The 19654-nt window shown below is 42.8% G+C and overlaps 1 long non-coding RNA gene across 2 annotated transcripts in view; it reads left to right on the top strand.

Annotated features, from left to right (window-relative positions):
- Positions 1–10491: 10491 nt before the first annotated feature.
- Positions 10492–19654, top strand: part of LOC119057688 (uncharacterized) — a 33751-nt gene continuing 24588 nt past the window's right edge. For both annotated transcript variants that reach the window (XR_008391414.1, XR_008391413.1), the window contains exons 1-2: positions 10492–10633; positions 13403–13467. This is a non-coding gene — a long non-coding RNA (uncharacterized LOC119057688). The remainder of the gene's footprint in view (positions 10634–13402; positions 13468–19654) is intronic.

Below are 19654 nucleotides of genomic sequence, written 5' to 3'. Positions count from 1 at the left end.
TATAATTGTGTTGCTGTCAAGATCTTTCTTGAAGTCCTGTAAGATTTTCTTGATATATTTTGGTGCTCCTATGTTTGGTGCATATATATTTATGATGTTAATGTCTTCTTGGTGGATTCTTCCCTTGAGTATTATGAAGTAACCTTCCGGGTCTCTCTTTATGGCCCTCTTTTTGAAGTCTATTTTGTCTGATATGAGAATTGTTACCCCAGCTTTTTTTTCTTGTCCGTTTGCTTGGTAAATTTCTTTCCAGCCTTTCACTTTTAGTCTGTGATGGTCTTTTGTCCTGAGGTGGGTCTCTTGTAGGCAGCATATGTGAGGGTCATGCTTTCTTATCCATTCATCTATTCTGTGTCTTTTGATTGGAGCATTTAATCCATTTACATTTAAGGTTATTATTGATAGGTAATTATTCATTGCCATTTTTGTACCTGTGTTCCTCTCTGCCTCTCTTCCTTCCTTAAAGCAGTTCTTTTAGTATTTCTTGTAGGACTGGTTTGGTGGAGGCATATTCTTTTAGACTTCTTTTGTCTTGGAAGCTCTTTATTTGGCCTTCTATCTTGATTGAGAGCCTTGCTGGGTAAAGTAGCCTTGGTTGCAGGCCTCTGGTTGCCATTACTTGGAATATTTCTTTCCATTCTCTTCTTGCTTGGAGTGGTTCCATTGAGAAGTCAGTAGCTAACCTTATTGGGGCTCCCTTGTATGTTACTTTCTTTTTCTCTCTTGCTGCCTTTAAGATTCTCTCTTTGTCTTGGAATTTTGCCATTTTGATGATGATGTGTCTTGAAGTGGGCCTCCTTAGGTTCCTCTTGATTGGGACTCTCTGTGATTCCTGGATTTGTGTGACTTTTTCTCTCATCAAATTAGGGAAATTTTCTCTCATTACTCTTTCAAATATGTTTTCCATCCCTTGTTCTTCTTCTTCTCCTTCTGGTATCCCTATTATTCGGATATTATTACGTTTCATATTGTCTTGTATTTCTCTTAATCCCTCTTCATTCTTTGAGTTTCTTTTCATTTTCCTGCTCTTTCTGTGAGATGCTTTCTACTTTGTCCTCCAGCTCGCTAATCTGATCCTCTGCCTTATCTATTCTACTTTTGAAACTTTCTACTGTGTTCTTCAATTCAGAAATTGTATTCTTCATTTCCTCTTGTCCCTTGCTGATAGTTTCTATTTCCTTTTTCATGTTGATATAGTTTGCGGTGAGATCATTATAGCTCCCCTGTAGTTTCTGGTAGCTCATTGTGAGCTCTTTGAACTTTGTGATAACCAGTGTTTTGAATTCACTCTCTGATAGTTGATTAGCCTCTATTTCATCTAACATTCTTTCTGAAGTTTCTGCTTTTTCTTTCATTTGGGGATTGTTTCTTTGTCTTCCATTGTTTGTGAGACTCTTCTTGTTAGCCTCAGCTTCTAAAATTGATCTATTCTGACTCCCTGGGTTTATGTTGTGAACCTCTGTGGTATAATACCTATGAATTTCAGTGGTGCAGACTCCTTCAGGTATCTCGATGTTCTCCGTTTCCACCTACTCCTTTTATCGTGTATGTATGTGTAATGAATTGTAGGAGGATGCAAAATGGTTTATGACAGCAGAAGAGTTTTTTATGATATTTACAGTCACAGCCAGTAGAGAGGAGATAGGCGATCTTTAGAGTGTATATTGTATTAACCGTATTCTTCAGCCCAACTTGACACTTTTACGAGAGGATGGACAAAAGATAGGCCTCCTGTTGGGGAGGGAAGGCTTGTTAGTTGGAACTAGAAAGCAGTGTGGTTTCAGACGGTCAGATTTTGAGGTAAGGTGAGTGTAAGGAACAGTAAATAGGTGTAGTGTGTGAGCAAATAGAGTTAATCACTACAGTGGTAGAATTCAGGGACCTGTACAATGGGCTAAGATCCATGAGATGTGTTGTGAAGTATTTACTGTTGTATAGATCAGCTATTATTTACACTAATATTAGAGCAGCACTCATATAACAAACTCTATGTGATCTGTCTGAGTAGGGGGTATAGAGCTTTAGGTAGTGTGCTAACGGAAAACAAGTGGCGTGGAGTTTAGAGGATTAGCAAAGCACTGTGGAGGAAAGGACGGGGGAGCCTGTCTAATAATACAATATAACTACTCAAGACTGAAAAGCCTATACAGAAAGAGGAGGAATACAGAAATGTTATTAAAATATAAAAGAAGTGAGAATAATGAAAAAATATGCAACACCTCGTGGCTTCTCTGCTATAGAAGGTGAAATTTGTCTCTCTGTCTCTACTGTTGAGATGCCCCCTCTTTGGGTCCCATTCTGGTCCTTTCACAGTTCCTAGTTGTTTGTGTCTCTTGTGGGTAAAAGGAAATGAAGCAACAAACAAACAATCAAACAAAAAGGCAGGAGATGGGAGGCAAAAGCGATGAGTTTAAGAGGAAAGGAAGAAGGACTAAAACAGGGAAAAGGGAAAGGAACAAAGTATAGAAAGATAAAGCAGTGATAAAATTTTAAAAATATATAAGATTACTAAACAAACGCACAAAAAAGTTACTAAAAAAAGGGAAAAACCCAAAAAACAAACAAACAACAAAAAACCAATAACAACAACAGAGAAACTCTTCCCCTGTTGGTTTCAAACTGTCCAGACTGGTTTTTCTGGTTGCAGCAGAATCTCTCTGTGGGCTGGGATGCCGGCGCAAGTGCATGCACCAGCCAGGCTATCAGATTGGGGTGTGCGCGCCCGCACACTTGCCAAGCTGCTTGGGTTCTGGTAGGGTCCTTCCCAGTCCTGTGGCAGGACTCAACTGCTTCTGCGCCTGTGCACACCGGCCAGTTGAAACCTGCAAGGCGCTTCCCAGTCCTGTGTTGGGGACTCAGAGGCTTCTGTGCCTGTGTGCACCCGCCAAGCTGTCTGGGATCCGAGAAACCAGCAAGGTGCCTCCCAGTCCTGTGGCGAGTCCCCAAATGCCTCTGCTTTCCCCCTGGCTTGCTGCAAGGCTAGGTGGGAAGCAAGCCAAGCTGTCCTGGCAGGAGAACACCTCAGTCCACTTTTTTAAAAAAACCATAACTCTCCAGACAGCCTGCCTCTCAGTCCAGCCCAGTCCCCAGTGAGACCAGTGAGGCCAATGCGTCTCTCAGTTCTCCCAGCCTTGGGACCACAGAGTCTGTAGTTGAACCGGGCCCTGTGTCTTTGTAACCCTCCCTGATAATGCAAGCAGGCAAGCAGACAGGTCTCTGCCTGGTGTTGTCCAGTTTTGCTTATATGGGGAGTGGGGGAGCTGCCGGCCCGAGCTGGTGGCCACTGGGGCTGCTGGGTGCCCAGGCTCCTGTGGCAGACACCTCTGGTGTTGGTCTCAGACTGATGGCTCTGGTCTCTGGCCATAGAGGCAGCACCAGGGCCACCTGACCGGGGGCACTGGCCCCTGCTGCTGCCCCGCCATCGCTTTGTCTTTACTCCAGTCCCCAAGACCCCACTGACTTGCCACTTTCTGGTGTTTCAGCGTCTGTCACAATCTCTGTTCTTTTAATTTCACAAATGCTGGATAACCGATGGATTAGTGCGCTGCTTCTCTATAGATCTGCCAGGATTTTCACCCACGCGTACGGGAGCTAGAATCTGCTCAGTCCTACTCTGTGGCCATCTTCCCAGCACCCCCTCGGCTCTGTCATATTAAAGGTCCTGATTCCTGCAAGGGAAAAACCAGGCAGCCATTGAACTTGAAGCTGTGACTACTGCCAGGTCATTTTAGGCTTCTTGTGTCAGTGGAAGAACTGGCAAAGAAAATTACTGCACTGGTGGACAAAATTAGCCATAATAGCAGGGTTCTTTTACATAATGAAAGCATGGGGGGGTTGACAGGAACCTAGGAGACTCACTTAGGCACCTCTTACTGTCTCTTGGTGCTTCCATGCCAGGGATAATGGTAAATGGGCATCTTCAAAAGCTATGGCTTGACGATGCCAAGCAGCTAAGAACTCAGGGCTGAGGTTCTGGGTCAGCCAAGCAGGCAGGCATCCTAGGCTGCCTGGACTGTCCAAGGGTGAGTAAAATCTAGAAAGGGTAGTGGAGGAGAGAGATGAGGCCTTTATCTCGGGATCTGCTTTCCAAGGAACTCAAAAAAGATCCCCAGCATCTGGTGTAGGATCTGGAACACAGTAGCGAGGCCCTTTGTAGTTGACTATATGAATTTTGATGAATATATGAATGTAGAGCTGTGCTCTGTGCTCTGTAGTAAAGTTGCTCAAGTTAATTCATGTTCGAGAAGGGTTTAGGGATCTCAGGGGGGAAGACTGCATGTTAACACATGGTACTCTCAGCCCCTGTTTCAGCATGCCCTCCCACAGAACCAGGGTCTCATGGTAAAGGCACACACACAGCTTTGGAAGTGCACCAAACCACCTCTGTGCTTGCCTCCCCAAGCCACTGTGTCACCAGCAGGAACTCATTATTCCCTCAGAGTCAGAGCGACAGACAGAAATATAATCACTTAAGGCTTAACCATTTTCTTTCCCTCAAATAAAAAAGCCAAGTCACACATGGCTACAATTTGGATGCTGTGTGACTTTCACACTTTATTGCTCCAAACATAAGCTGGTTGAATATTTTTGTAAGTGACTGAATGAATTTAATTTTTAAATGATCCCATGTACCTTACCCCGATAAATTACCAAAATAAATAGCAAGGGCAATATAATTACAGTGTTGACAGTGGTCTAAGGCTCAGCTAGAGTTTTAAAAAATGGCTTCCCTCCACCCCTTCTTGTCTCTCTCTTGGGATCAGCTGGTGGGAGATGGATTCTTCAACATATGAGCAATCTTATTGAAATGTAATCATAGGCCTGAATGGGCCTGGAAGGATTTTTTTTTTGCTTAGTGCCTAATCTTGAAGGCAGAGGATTCGCAGATGGGGTCAAAAATCTATCACTCTTTCACTCTGGTCCCATGTTTTTTGCTTTCTCTTAGTTTTGACATTTTGACAGTCTGGCTCAATGACTTTCAACTCTGAAGTTTCTGGCCCATTTGTGTATGCTAGAGTATCTTTGGCATATTTGAAGAGATTAAAACACTAAAAATAACAGTTAAAAAAGTAAGCAATAAATGATCATGTCACTATTTTTTTATGGTTTAACACTTTTTAAAAAAATATATTTATTTATTTATTTATTTATCTTTAGAGGAGAAGGAGAGAGGGAAACATCAATGTATGGTTGCCTCTAATGCGTCCCCTGCTGGGAGCTGGCCTGCAGGGAACTGGCTTGCAACCCAGGCATGTGCCCTGACTGGAAATTGAACTGTGATCCTCTGGTTTGCAGGCCCGTGCTCAATCCACTGAGCTACACCAGCCAGGGCTAACACTTTTTTTTTATGGTGTCTTTGAAAGCATGTACGGTAATTGCCTCATTCACCGAACAGCTTTTCAGGCCCATGTTTTGTTTGAAAAGAACTTAACCACTTCCCTGGCCTTTCACTCACTTGTTTAAATTAGCACAAAATTGCCTTTGGTGATGGCAATTGATGACATTCGACTCCCTTACAGTAAGTTGCACATAGCTCTATGTTGTTATAACAACCTTCTTACCTCTGTGCTTTATCGTTTGAACATCTCTGTAACTGTATTTTAGTTGTGCCGAAAATAAAATATATGTCTTGATCAATATTTGGTGGCCTGTTAGCAGTAGGTTTGTAAGATGTCACAGTCTTATGTGTGACCTAAGTTAAGAATCATAGACCTGTCCAGTAGTGGTGATTTGTGAGGAAATCAGTATAAGAGTTACAGGCCATGTCTGTTAAGATAAAATTATCCAAAACTTCTAAATTAGACAAAAGGATGGCTATATACCCATGCAAATGTCATCCTGGCACATTGAGGCCAACAAGCCCTTCTGAGGGCCAGCCTCTGGGGGAATGAAACTTTGACAACTTATGCTGATTGTGGCTTACACTCTGTCAAGTTAGATATTAATGAAGATAATCGATAAGCTGCTAATGACTTTCGTCCAGCAGAGGGGCAGATGATTTTTGTCTGGTGAAGAGATAACTCCAAAGGTTAAGGCCCTATTGCTCTGTAGTATAGTTTTATATCTAATTTAGCAATTTTTATTTTTTAATACTTTGTTTTTCAGAACAGCTTTAAATTTATAGAAAAGTTGAGAACATTGTATGGAGGGTTCCCTTATTTTTTACATCTTACATTAATATGTTACATGTTTTATCATGAGTGAACCAATATTGATACATTACTAATAATCAAAGCCCATATTTTACTCAGATTCCTTTTGTTTTGACTTAATACCCTTATTCTGTCCCAGGATCCCTTCCAAAGTAATACCATATTACAGGTAATGGTCAGGTCTCTTATGCTCCTCTTGGCTGTGGCAGTTTTTCCTTTGTTTTTGATGACCTTGACAGTTTTGAGGAGTAGTGGTCATATATTTTGTAAGTGTCCCTGAGGAGGAGTGTGGCTGATGATTTCTGCATAGTTAGACTGACATTATAGACTTTTGAACAAAGACCACGAAGTGAAGTCCTATTTTCATTGCATCATATCAAGAGGGTACAGCCTAGCAACATGATTTATGACAATGTTGGCCTGGATCACCTGGCAACATTTGTCAGCTTTCTCCACTGTAAACCTACTTTTTCTTCCCCCTTTCTACTGTGTTCTCTTTGCCGTGTGCAGTCCATTCCTAAGGAGTTTTGCTCCCCCTCCTGGGGGGTGGAGGATCCACATAACTTACAGGGAATTCATGGGAGATTTGTCTTTTTCCCCCACCTATTAATTAATTCAATCATTTATTTATATCATGTTTACGTGGACTCAAGGACACTAGATACTAGGTGTACCTTTTCCTAGTTGGGTGTTTCTCTTAGGCCCTCTCGGCAGAAAGCACAGAAATATAGCGTGTATATGAATTCCCATGTGTGTGCACATGTCTATGAGTAGTTCTATATGTGACCTTCTGTACCTATATCAAGATAAACATGAGTTCTTACTGACATCTCCAACTCTAACCATATGGATCTTTCTAGCTGCCTCCTCTTGCTTACCTATAAGTTATCACTTCAAGAGTGAGAAGTCTGTCTTCCACCAGCCACCATCCACTTAATTACTATTCAGTTCCAGGATATATGTAGAACAGTATCAAACTTGTTAATCTGTGCCCTGATGGGAAACCACATTGTCTGCTAGAGCACAGTGCTTATGTCCAGCTCCTTTTACATTCAGTCATGGAGACTCCACTTATTGCCAGAGCTGCTTAGGTCAGCACCCTTTCCCCTGCCCCCTTCAGTGAGGTTGTTCCATAGCTGTGCAATACAGATTCTCATGTCGTGGTCTGGCTTACTTCCTGGGATCCACCAACCTCCTAAATGATTTTTTAAAATATTGCAGACATTGCGGCTCACTTTTAGCTGTAAAGTTCTACGGGTTTTGACAAATGTATAATGACATGTATCTACCATTACAGTTTCAAACAGTTTGCTGTCCTACAAATCCTCTATCTGCCCTGGATGATGTGGTTCAGTAGATTGAGTGCTGGCCTGTAAACCACAAGGTTGCTGGTTCAATCCTGGTCATGGTACATGCCTGGGTTGTGAGCCAGGTCCCTGGTTGGGGGCATGTGGGAGGCAACTGATCAATGTTTCTTTCTTACACTGATGTTCTTCCTCTCTTTCTCCCTCCCTTCCCCTCTTTCTAAAAATACATAAATAAAATATTTTTTTTATTTATTTATTTATTTATTTATTTATTTATTTATTTATTTATTTATCTTTAGAGGGGAAGGAGAGAGGGAGAGAAGCATCAATGTATGGTTGCCTCTTGTGTGTCCGCTGCTGGGAACTGGCCTGCAGGGAACCGGTCTGCAACCCAGGAATATGCCCTGACTGAGAATCGAACCGCGATCCTCTGGTTCACAGGCCTGTGCTCAATCCACTGAGCCACACCAGCCAGGACTAAATAAAATCTTTTTTTAAAAGTCCAGTAAAAAGTCCTCTATCCTTCACTTACTTATCTGTCTCCTCTCTCTCCCTTTTCCTGGCAACTACTGATCTTTTTACTATCTCTGTAGTTTTGTGTTCTTTAGAATGTTGTATAATTAGAATCATAGAGTATGTAGCCTCTTACTTAGCAAAATGCATTTAAGTTTCCTCCATTTTTTGTGTCGCTTGATAGCTCATTTCTTTTTGATGCCAAATAGTATTCATGCATGGATGTACCAGTTTATTTATCCACATACTTACTGAAGGACATCTTGATTGCTTCCAGTTTTTAGAATTATGAATAAAGGTGCTATAAACTTTCATGCCAACAACGTTTTTTTAAATTTTTACTGACTATATAGACATTCGTGACTTGTGACTTCTTCGAACCAGTTTTTCCATTCTGCTAGCTTCTTCCTTAGCAACATGTGCCCACTCTATATTTTTATGGGAATTATATTTTTAACCTTTTGACAACCATACCTTGACATGCTATTTTTATGTCTCTGAGGTGATGTAAGATATTTCTTTTGTGGATTGGAACATGCTGCATTACCTCAAAGTCATGGCCTCCAATCTTCTTTCCACAGGTATGGACCTGGATGTGGCCTCGACTGAGTGAGCACTTCTAAGGGTAAGCCCAGGGAAACGTTTCTGATAGGTGGTGCTACAGCTGGAGAACTCGTACAAGAGAGGTTGTTGAAAGTACGACTTTGCTTCTAAAGCTCCTCAGGATGATTTGGTGTACCCTTAACACTTCTATCTGGTCACATTAAGGACATTGCTATTGCAGGGGGAGTGGGATGGAAACAGTGCTGGGTTTGAAGACCCTTCTGCTACTCGGTGCCAAGTCCATTAACACCTTGAGCCTTAGCTTCTTCATATTGTAAATAGGAAACATTATAGCAATATAATACTATGGCTATTAAACCACCTTCCTCCACTGAGATGTTTGTTTGAAATAAATTATAATGTGTGAAATTCTTTCTAAGCATTCTAGAAGGATAAGTTATCACTCTTTAGTACAGGGCTTGACAATTTTTTTTCTATAAAGGAACATATAGTAAATATATTCAGCTTTGCAGGCTATATGTTCTCTTATGGAACTATTCAACTCTGCCCTTAGAGTTCAAAAGCAGCCATAAACAGCACATAAACCGATGAGCACAGCTGTCCAAAAAAAACTTTATTTATGAAAATAGACAGTGGGAAGTATTTGGCCCACAGGCTGTAGTTTGCTGACTTCTTGTCTAGAATAAACTGGAAAGACACAAACCACTGCCTGCTCCCTTCCTCCTGAAATCTCTTCCAAATACAGTGCTGGAGAGGACATTCAGTTATTTACTGAGAGTCTTACCAAGTCCCTTGTTGGATTGAGTTACTTATCAGCCCAGCTTTTTAAAAAGCACAAATACTTCTCACTTTCTATGTGGAATCCCATCTTCTCCATGGGTGGAGCCAACCCTGCTTCTATAACAACTACCACTTTTGTCTCTCCATAAAACTGCTCGCCCACTCTCCTGGGCCATATTATTAACTGTCTGGAATGGCCAAAGCCCCGTTATTTCCTTAGCTGAACTGGAGAATTGAAAGAGAGAACCACAGGAAGAGAAAGGACCTAAGATCTTTCTCTGCATCTTATGAGCCAGACACTGTGCTCAGTGCTTCTTGTATTGAACTCAAGACTGGCAATAAGTCTGTGAGACAGATGTTAGTGCACCTACTTTATATTTGGCAAGTTTAAATTTTGTAGTTAGAATATTCAGTTTTCCATCTATGTACATTTATTCTGAAGTCATGGACATCCCAATTTCCACAGAAAGCAGAAAGTTTAATTTTGTCAACTCAAGGTAACTCTGTTACTTCTGGACTTAAATGTAGCTAGTACAGTTTTAAACTCAATTAATATTATGTCACTCCTCAACTTTACTTCTTGTCTCTGGGGGTGAGCTAAGTTTCTGGGGCATTGGCTTGTATACTGTCCTGCATTTTCCTGAGAAGTTTGTCCTTCCTTGTCTTCATGGTTGTCATGGGTTGGTGTCATGTCTTTGAGAATCATACATTCCTCCTCCTTCTTGTCCCAAACCCTGGCTCTTTTGGGACTATGGCTCATGCTCAGTCACTTTCCTATTTGTCCAGGGGCTCATAGGAACCTTTGCTTATGGTTCTATGAGGCTGCCCTGGGGATCACCTGACCAGGAAATTCCCTCAGCCATTGTTAGGCTGCTCTGCTGGGACCATCTTGTACATGGGGCTCTCCACAAGACTTGAATTCTCTGAGTTAACTCCTTGGGAAGCCAGGCAATGGTCTCTTTGGTTCTGGAGACACTGTAAGACTATCTGGGGTTTCTCTTGTCCTTTCTGTCCAAGGTTTTTGATCCATGTAGGGGACACTTTTTTGGGACCTAAATGTTGGCTATAGCCCTGCTGTCCTACTATCATTGAATTTATCCTTGTCTTTTTAAATTGGAGAACAATCTGTTTATGTTATCCTACTTTCCCCCTGTTTTTTAGCTTTTAGTACAAACTCTGGAGAATCCTCCAGGATCCTAGCCACTTAGGAATTCAATACTGTCACTCAACCCCCCTTCCTGGTGCAGGAAAAAAGCTTTGTTTTCAACATATTGTCACTGCTCTAGGCTCCAAAAAGTCTAATTTTAAAACTCACAGGTGAGTAATTTATTTCTTTGATTTTGACATATTTGCCTTCCTCCTAAGAATAGCATGTGTGGAGAACAGCTTTCATTTTGTTTGTTCATTTTTTCCAAGAAATAAATATTATGAAAAGCTTAAAATTGGATCAGTACAGATCAGTTTAGTATTCAGTTTGTTTCTTTGTGTAAATGATGAAGGCAAGGGAAACGGCCAAGGACTCAGAGGAGAAATCTTGGGTAGCATCTCTAAAATACCATCAATGCATCCTCACCTCTGAGGAAACCAAGGCCCTGAGAGCTTGACCAGCTGGCCCAGCCCCACACTGGAGAGAGTGGAGGCCTCAGGGCTCCTAGCTGGGTCAGCCTCCCTGTCTGCCTGACTCTGAAACAAACAATGGGGTGATGAAAGGAGTTTTCAGTTTCAGCAGTTTCAAATGCTACAGAGAAGCCCAGAAAGAAGAATGAAGAGAGGTTTTCAGAGAGGGGTTCATGGGTTACCTCTGACAGGGCTGTGCTTTGTCCCACACCAGACTCCATCCACTAGCACACGACTGCAGGCCCAGAAGCCCTAGTCCCGAGGCCAGATGCGCCACTGAGGTATTGCTGATTGTGAAGAGCTCCCCAGGAGTGGTGCGTCCTTACAGCGGTTTATTCTAGGTGTCCAGTAGGAGAAGGTTCTAAAGACTAGAATATCAGCCAGGATATACAGTACTTGACATTACATAAGATACCTGAATGGAGGAAGGAATTGGGAAGGAATATGCTACTGATTTGAAGGAAAGAGGAAAAAGAAGGTGCTGGAATGAGTGGACAAAGAGGTTTGAGTGAAGGTGTGAGGGTGCCCCCAAAGTCCCCTAGTGAGAAGTACCCACAAAAGAGAAGAGCCACAGGTGAAAGGGCTATCCACACTGAAGACAGGCTAACAATTTTCATCCGTGAATGAATTATTATCTTTTTACTCTTTGAAGACTTTTAAAAATAAGTGGTGTCAGTTTGCAGTTCCTTCCTAGCCACATGCTAAGCATGCAGTCTTTGTTATCTTACCCCAGGAAGGCTGGCTGCCACCTTCATCTAGGAGGACAAATTTTATTCTTTTTTCTTTGTCTTTTTTGGAACTGCCTCCTCGATGCCTTATGACAGCCAAGTTTCTAAGGCTTGGGGCTTCACAGAGATCTGTCCCCTTGAGGGCCTCACTGATGCACCTCACTGATGCGCCTCCCTCCACCTGAGCGATTTCAGTCGCTTTATGGTCTCATCCCACGTAAATAGTGGACATGGGCCGTGAGGAGAAGAATGGCGGTGCCTGGGAGGAGAGCTGCCTGTGGGGAAGGCTGGCCTCTGCTGTTGTGACAAACTCTTGGCTGTTTGTTTCATTTCTTCTAGGAACAAACATAATGAACGCTTAAGTTAAGATTAAAGATCAGTTTGGGACTCTGTTCATTGTGTTCTTTCTTAAATTTTTTATTTATTTTAAAAAATTTAAATTTTGTTGTGGGAAGAACACTGAACATGAGATTTACCCTGTTAACATTTTTTATTGAGGTATGATTGACATAATATTGCATTAGTGCTACATGTATAAAATAATGATGTACAAAAATGTACATATTACAAAATGATTACCATAATAAATATAGTTACCATCCATCACCACCTCTTAACATTTTTAAAGTGCACAATACAGTATTGTTGACTATCAGCACAATGTTATTTAGCAGATGTCTAGAACTTACTTCATCTCGTCTAAGTGAAACTTTATGCACTTTGATTAGTAACTCCTACCTCCCCCTCCTCCCATGTTTGTGTCTTAATTCAATTTAAACTCTGTGTATTGAATGACTTCTATGTACAAGGCACTGTGGCAGGTGGCAATAGAAATGGAAAGTCCTAGCTCCTGCCACCTTGTGGGGGGTGGGACAGACATATTCAGGTAACTCTTAACACGTGGTGGAACATCATTGCCTTAAGAGACAAAGGAAGGAGCGTGAGAGAGTTTAAAAATTGTTTCTGGTTGGGGTCTTCTTGAAGACATAGCGTTAGAGGCAGAATTTGTAAGGAGGGTCAATTTTACTGGGTGGAAGTGTGGCTAAAGAATATTCTACCTGGAAAAGCCTGCCAACGATATTGAAATTCTGGACATCCTGCCCCTCTGTGGGCCAGTACCCCAGACCACTTGGTATTAGAAGCAGATCCCACTTTTTTCCTCTGCTTTTTCCCCCCAGGACTGCCTGAGACCTCAGTTATTATATTAGAGAAAAATGCCTATCAAAATGGAGAGGGAGCTGGGTGAGGCTGAGAGACCTTCAGGCTGCAAGGGATGTCTAACCTCCTCTGAGAAGAAGCAAGTCTGCATGAAGCCCCTTAGACTGAGTGCAATTCTAAAAAGAGTTTGGCAAGGCCGTCTGAGAGTCCTTGAGCCATTTTACCTCCCTGCTTGCCCTGCCGGAGTGCCCGGCATGAGGAAAAGGGTTATTTATTCCTTTTCCAGGTGGAGGGAGCAAGATGACAGCTGCACAACTGACTTGGATTTGGGGAGTTCCAATCCCACGCCCATGCATTTTGAGGTCAAATTAATATGGTTGTGGAATTCTCCAGAGTGGGGGGTGTTTTTTTTTTTTTTTTATCACAATCTGGAGTCTCTTTAAGCCCGATAGCTTGCTTGGGATTTAATCAGGAAAGAGCAAAATGTTGATAAAAATCACCTCCCAGATTATTGTTTTATTTTTTATGGTTTTGTATTTTTAAATTTTTAATGTAATTTAATGTTATTTTTAACCACTTTTAGAGAGAACGGAAGAGAGAGAGAAACTTCGATGTGAGAAACATCAGTTGATGCCTGTGCCCCATCTGGTATGCATTTGACTGGGGATCAAACCTGCAACCCGGGTTATGTGCCCTGATGGGGAACCAAACCCACAGCGTTTTGGTGTTTGGGATGATGCTCCCACCAACTGAGCCGCTCGGCCAGGGTGGTTTTGGATTTTTTTAATTTATTTTTTTATTTTGGTATAGTTGGTATACAATATGTATATTAATGTTAGCTTCGAGTGTACATTATAGTGATTTGACATTTTTTATACCTTACAATGTAATCAATCACCTCATTAATTCTGGCAATTATCTGTCATTGTGCAAACCTATCACAAGATTATTGACTATATTCTTTCTTTATTTCTACTGGTGAGATTTTAGAGGTCTGTCTGGCTTAAGGAGAGGAGTAATGAGAGGGGAGAAATACGAGGCTGGTTGTGTCTCAGCTCTGCTTTGGGGCATCTTCTGTCCCCTGCCTGCCCTTCTCTCCCCTGCTCTCTGAGATATGTATGAGATGCTAGCTGGACCCTCCCAAGGGCTGGCTTTAAGTGTGGGGATGGGTCATGAAGCAACCCTGTGGGCCTGGGCTTTGCTTGAGAGTCAGAGTTTGTGTAATGTCGTCTCGACAATGAAAAGAAAATTAAATTTACCAAGTGTGATTGGGTGGGGGGAAATCTTTTAAAGTGTTTAATAGCCCTGGCCAGCTTTGGGCTCTGTTGGTTGGGGTGTGATTCCATAACTGAAAGGTTGTGGGTTTGATTCCTGGTCAGGACACATACCTAGGTTGTGGGTGCAGTCTTTGGTCTGGGCACTCTTTCTCTCTCTTCCGTCCTCTCTCTCTAAAAAGCAGTGGGGGAAAAAACAATCAATTAAATGAAAAAGCTTTGAAAAATACACATTCACAATTTTAGCAGAAGACTTTGTCAGAACTCTTATTCTGGTATTTTGTTAATCGAACATGGTCTACTTGTAGGTGGAACCTAGGGGATTTTTAAGGCAGTGAAACAGTTCTGTTCTCTATGACCCAGTCATGGTATATTTGTGAAAATTCAAAGACTGTACCACAGAGAGGGAACCCTAAAGTTAACTATGGGTATTAGTTAATAAGAGTGAATCTATATTGGTTCATCAACTGTAAGAAAGGTACTACATCAATACAAAATGTAAATAATAAGGGAAACTGACTGTGTGGGGAAAAGGACAGGAGAGGGGATAGGTGGGAACTCACTGGACTTTCTGATCAATTTTTTTTATAAATCTAAAACTGCTCTAAAAAAGTAATATCAGTAAAGATAAGGGCAGAATATCATGGTCTGTATATAATGTCGTGTCATTTTTTATTTTTTATCTTCAAATTACTCCCCACTATAACTGAGTCTGCCTTTGGAGACATGCTTCTTTGGGTGAAGTATTACCTTCCCAGACTTTTTAATGAAGTTTACCATCTTTCTCCCTCCCCTGCCTCTGTCTCTTATATTAATGGCCTTGGGGTTTTATTAGATTTAGTTATTGTGCAGCCCCCTGTAGGGAGAGGTTGGAATCTTGCCTGAAGTCTGAGGTCTGTCTTTGTGTTAATGACAAGTGTCTCAGCGTGGACCCAGGGACCTCTGCAGGCAGGAGAGAGAGGCACTGCAGGAGGCTGGATGGCAAGAGGTGCTCCTTGATGGAGGACTTTAAAGGTGATGTCTGGTGGCAACCTGGAGCCAGGAAGGGAGCAGTAGTCCAGATGAGACCTCTTTTCCCTAGAATCTTCCATAGTCATGTAGGAACTGGATGCTCCCAGCAACTGTTTGTTTTTTGTTGCACCCAGTCTTCAGTGTAAAGCTTTCTTCAGACCTTTTAACATGGGGAATGAAAGGAAGGCATCTGGTCCATACTAGGGTGTGAGTGTTAAAGGAGCAGTGCTCCCTCTGTGATGACAGCAGGGATTATCACCAAGCAGATGGGGGCCTGTTCACATGGCACCTTGGTGCAGGACCCACCAATCAGTATTGGAAGGAGCAGGTCTTTATTTACAATATTCCAACTTGGGGGTGCTCAGAGCACTTATGCTTAGAGCCCTCTTTTCCACGAGGCCCAGCACTCCCCTTGTTCCCCAAAAGGCTATAAGCCAAAAGCCAACCCAGTAGTTCCCTATATTCTTATTTTAAGCTGGCTGCACAAACAGTTCTCTGAAAGGTACCGAAGTTGTCATCCTCACACAGTGGCTCTCTCCTTCAGGATCTGGGGTATGTTGTCATCAGCCTTCATGTAATAGTCCAGGGAAGCATGTTCTGTGTTATACTGGATCATGGTGAAGTCCAGGGAGGCACATGTCCCAAGAGTCTAGATAAAGTCTGAATCTGCAAGGCAGCAGGTCTGAGTCTTGCAAGGAAGGGTCCTTGATGGCTTTGGAGTCCACTAGAGTGGGCACAATCAAAGCAGCCTGTCTGCCTTCTTACCAGCCCATGGCAGACCAGCTCCTACAGCCCGAATGGGTCCTATCTCACTACCAGCAGCCTGCCGAAATCTACCTTCATTACCAGCTGCATCATAGCTCTCTCATGGCTCTTCTACTCCCTTCTAAGCCATATGGCCAAACTCTCTCGTGGCTGCCTAATTTAGTTTTAAATACTGACCTGGAACTTCCTGTGTGACCTCAATCTCTGACTCGACCCACAACGAGTGACAGTTGCCAGTTCTCCTGTATAGTTTACATTCATTCAGTTGCCATCCCAAGTTAGGGCAAGAGTGACTCAGTGATTGGGGTGTTGGGGGGGAACCTGCTTCCCCTGGCTACCTCATGAGTCAGGATGCACCCTTCAAGTCATGTCCATCTTGTACTGAAGTGGTAGCACAGCTATTAAACTAGCCTTCGTTATGAAAAGTATCTTACACCCTATCATCCTCTCTCCCCATCCCCCAACCAAAGCTTGTGGGTTTTTTCTATTTTCCCAGGGCACCCCTTACCCTGTACTCTATTACAGAATTGGTAGGGGCCCCAGGAGAATGAAGCTTAGGGGACTTATTAGGTTGTGTGGTCCAGAACATTCTCCTTCACGTGCTAATCTTGAGGATTGATTTGTTTTCTTATGAGAGGTGGTATTTTCTTAATATAATCTCTAACACTAAGTATAAGATTACTTCTCAGAAATAACAAGGGGCTAGACCAGAAAGGCCAAGCAAGACTCCAAAGTTCATTCACATGTTTATTCAGAAGATCAGCCTTGCCTGCTTTTCACTGGTGCCAGGTGTCTTCCTGTAGGGGTTTCAGGTTGAAGGGACCAACCTGCTCCTGGCAGATCTATTCCTGGGGAAGTTCCTTTCCAATCTTTGTTTGGATGACATGCTGGGTTCCTGGCTTCCCCACCTCTGGTCTTACTAAGTGTCCATTGTCCCAGGGTGCACATCAGTGAGCTGAATTACCAAGGGAGGGAAATTGTTCCCATAGGAGGAGAAAAGCAGCAATCCCAAATGTTAGGGCCAGGTGACCAAGGTGCCAATTCATACCATCGACTGTGAGAAATGCAAAACACATGATCTTCTTGCCTGCAATGGAAAATGAAATCAGGAAAAGGGAATTTCTGGGGCTCTTTTTAAACATTATAGGTACAGAGTTTAAAAGTGAGTGTTGGGAGTAGGTGGAAGACTTGGGTGCACTTTTAAGGGCAATACTTTTCCCCTGGGAAAAACTCCTTCAAATGGACTCTGGGTTTAAAAAAAGTAACAGCTTTCTCCTAGCTGATTCTCAATCTCTCTCTTCCATTCCGTATATTATCTATGTACCTATCACTTCCTTCCTTCTTTCCTTCCTTCCTATATACCTATCAACCAAATTTTCTAGGATTTTTTTCCCTTGTAAGGAATGCAAGGGTCTGTATGAAGGTGCTGGTCATCATTCCTTGTGCCTACTGATTCAGGACTCTTGGTACATTTTACTCAGTGACGTTGTAGGTATAGGGCCAAAATAGCTGAAGTTCCAGTATAAAATGATTATCACTTTGAAGAGGATCAATTAAGTGGCATTGTATAGGATCTCAAATCCAGAGTATTTTATAAAATGGGTCCTAAATTGTACCTGGAGAAAAAGAGCCTTTTTTTTTTTTTTCACATGGTATTGTCTAAAGGGATGCACAGCAAATAGTTATGTAGAAACAGTTATTTGTACCATCAAAAACAAGGTAATGTGAGTGCTACAGCACATATAACCATTGTATATGCTGATTAGGCAAGAAAAAATGATTATTTCATTTATTTTGCTATTCATGAACATTATGGTGGAAGGTTGGAGCTAGGAAATCTTCGTTGGGGGGCAGGATTATAGATTTTTAAAAACAGGTTTGCAGGTTCAGTGGGGACTCTTCCTCGCTTTCGGTACATTTGAACAGCATTTCCCACAGCATCAGGCCCCGGTGCCATTCACCTGTGCCGCTCTCCTGTCAGGTCTCAGCAGTGGGGTCTGGAGCTGTCCAGTGCGCCTAAGTCTGGACGGTCGCTCCCACATCCCTTCTGGACTTTAGTGGGCCTGTTGGAGTTTGGTTGAAGTTCCCGGAGAGATGCTTCCAGTGGGATTTATGTGGGAGTGCAAAGACATATTCCTACAGTTCACGAGGAAAAGGCAGAACTTGAGGAAAGACTATTTATGACGGGGGCCAGAGCCTGCCCTTTCATGCATCCATCTATTCATCCTTCCATCCATCCATCCTCCCATCTGTCCATCATTCATCTGCCTCTCAAACAAAGGGAGAACACAAATCAGTCCTTTGATTTTGGAGACATTTAAATTCATCTTACTCATTTGGGGTGGATAAGATCTATATGCATAAAAAAATTAAGGTTATTGTACTGCATCAAAGTTTTCAAACTTTAAAAAAAGAGAACCTCAAATGATACACCTCATATATGAGATAAATATGCAGCCATAGGGATAATGACCTGGAGTTTTACTTGCTCTCCTTTCAACCACTGTGGCAGTTTCACAGGATTTCTGGGATCCCCAGAGAACAATTTATAGACTGCTGTGCATTGGTATGAAACAAAGTGTTGGTGATGTGGTACAGGTGGTAGATCTTGGGGGAATTAAGGGAAGGGAGGCCTCTCTGGGGCCTAGAGACTTTGGAGGAAGTATCTTGAAAGAGGGGTTTGCCTTGAAAGGGAGCACATTTGGACCCATGAAAAGGAGGATACAGTTTGTGGCAGGGTAGGGGCTAGGTATAGGATGAGTAAAGGCCCTGGCGGCGGAGGTGCGGTTTAGGCAGGATCCAACCAGGAAAAGATGGCATCCTCAAAGTGGGTAATAGGGGAGAACATGAAGGGGCGCTTGACAAAGATGTAAGCAGGGCTCAGAGAAAACAAAAAAGGACAGTGCAGAGTCTTGGGACTAGTGACAGCTGCTAGCCATTACTAGGCGTAAGATGAAGTTTCTACCCTTGCACCCAGAGAGAGAGCTGGACCACCTGGCAGAGATGTGGCCTCTGGGAGAGGTGTGCAGCCCATCTCTGGTGACCTTCAGAGAGGAAGCCAGGGAAATAAATATCCCTACTTCACCTTCTCTCTCCTGCTAATGCCTCTCATTGTCTAACCAAGGTGGAAGCCAGAGGCTAAGGGAGCCCATAAAGATATACCTCCCAAAGCTCAGAGAACTGTGTTGAAGGGATCTGGAGGGACAAATAGAAAAACAGCATAGGTTAGAGCTCAAGGACCTGTATCAGTTAGGTGTTGCTCCACTAATGCTGTGTAATAACCACAAATCCCAATGGAACACAAATAGCATTAAGCACTTATCTTCACAGGTCTATGGGTTGGCTGATCTCAGTGGATTTCGCTGGGCAGCTCTGCAGCAGGCTCTGGAGGCTATGCTGGCTCTGCTTCTTGCCCCAGGTCTGTCTCAGCTGGGGTAGCTTTGCTCCACGTTTGTTCATTCTAGAGCTCAGGCCACAGGAACAGCAGCTACCTAGGAGAAGCCCTCCTCAAAGGTGACAGCAGATGTGCAAGAGGGCAAACCCTGGTACCCTAGCACTTGGTCATGTCACATCCACCAATACCGGCCAAAACAAATCACATGGCTGAACCCAAGTCAAGGGTCAGAAAGGTACATGCCTCCTCGGGAAATGAGGGAATTACCAGGTTGCATGGCAAAGAGGTAGATACAGGGATATATAAAAAATTGGAAACAGTAATTCAATACACCAATCTCCATTGGACGGCAAGGTGGAAAATACGTTGTATAGGAAGGGGGGTACTGTGT

The sequence above is a fragment of the Artibeus jamaicensis genome, unplaced genomic scaffold (assembly GCF_021234435.1).
Source record: "Artibeus jamaicensis isolate MK-2021 breed Jamaican fruit bat unplaced genomic scaffold, CSHL_Jam_final contig_354, whole genome shotgun sequence".
Lineage (NCBI taxonomy): Eukaryota > Metazoa > Chordata > Mammalia > Chiroptera > Phyllostomidae > Artibeus > Artibeus jamaicensis.
The sequence above is the reverse complement of the archived record's forward strand: the minus strand, read 5'-3'. Positions and strand labels throughout refer to the sequence as shown.